At 35.9% G+C, this 1,249-nt stretch overlaps 1 protein-coding gene across 1 annotated transcript in view; it reads left to right on the top strand.

The window, feature by feature from the left end:
- The window catches only part of Ccdc50 (coiled-coil domain containing 50), a 39,727-nt gene that overhangs the window by 25,102 nt on the left and 13,376 nt on the right, over nt 1-1,249 (top strand). The gene's annotated exons all lie outside the window — the stretch shown is intronic.

The raw sequence follows: 1,249 nt of genomic DNA, 5'->3' as shown, positions 1-1,249 counted from the left end.
GTGACACAATCTTATCTGGAGTAGGCTTTTGAGGGAAGTCATGTATCCAAATTTAGAAAGACGTGGTAGGGTTCTAAAGGAAGTGGGAAATGTAGGGGAGGAATGGTGGTTACAGTGACCTGCGCATTTCTGATTGTGAACCTGATAGAGCTGTGGGAGAATAGAAAAGAGAGCGTTACAATCTTATCTGGAGTAGGCTTTTGAGGGAAGTCATGTATCCAAATTTAGAAAGACGTGGTAGGGTTCTAAAGGAAGTGGGAAATGTAGGGGAGGAATGGTGGTTACAGTGACCTGCGCATTTCTGATTCTGTGAACCTGACCTTATAAATGTGCTCTGAGGGATGGTTAGCTTTTTTAAGGCTTTTAGGTATGCTCCGTGGTGTTTAAAATAGGGTTAGGAAGCATGAAACTAAACATTGATTCATAGGCTCCAGCAAGGAAGTTGCAGGAAAAATTTTTAAAAATTTTGTTAGCATAAAAGTTTTTTTTTTCTCTCATTGAGTTTATTGGTCCTTTTAAAGTATACAGTAGAGTTACGTTCATCATTAGGATCTTGTACCTTTTCTTGACAAGTCTTGGTTCTCATTTTTTCTCCTTGTCCCTGTCCTCCCTTCACCCCACTTCCCTATTTGCAAATACTTTATTTTCATTTTCTCATATTTTTTCTTTTCCTTATTTCCTGTCCCCTATCCTTCCCACTTCCCGTATACCTTTAGCCCTTTTCTTCCTATTTCACATTGTAAATTATATCATTAGTATCTTATGTACCATTATATAAAAGTTTTTTTAAAAATGTGGCTAGTCAGGCTTTACAATGATTAGAACTTGAACTGCTTAGATTCTATTATTTTTATATCCAGCTGGCTTTATAAATTTTATTGCCCTCTGGGAGAATGTTAGAGGATTACATTAAAATATAATAAAAGCACAATTCTTAAAATTGTTTTCATAAACCAAAGTTTTATTTTACTTAATAATGAAGCTATACATTAGTCCTATTCATTGACCTCACTGAATATTAAACTTCCTATCTTGGAATACCCCTAAATTTAAAGAAGGCCCCTATTGTGTTTACATGTCAGCCGTTCATGGGAGTGTGCCACTGTTTCTTGCTATTCCAACAATCAGAAATCTAGGTTAAAACCAGCCCTGCAGACAGTGTGGTAGCTCTGAAGATCATACAAAATGGTCTGTATACTCACTTCCTAAAAGTCTGACGCTAAGAAGCCTTTTTTTTTTTTTTTTTTTT

The sequence above is a fragment of the Fukomys damarensis genome, unplaced genomic scaffold (assembly GCF_012274545.1).
Source record: "Fukomys damarensis isolate Sample0158 unplaced genomic scaffold, DMR_v1.0_HiC HiC_scaffold_12, whole genome shotgun sequence".
NCBI lineage: Eukaryota > Metazoa > Chordata > Mammalia > Rodentia > Bathyergidae > Fukomys > Fukomys damarensis.
This window is presented reverse-complemented; position numbering and strand designations above follow the sequence as displayed.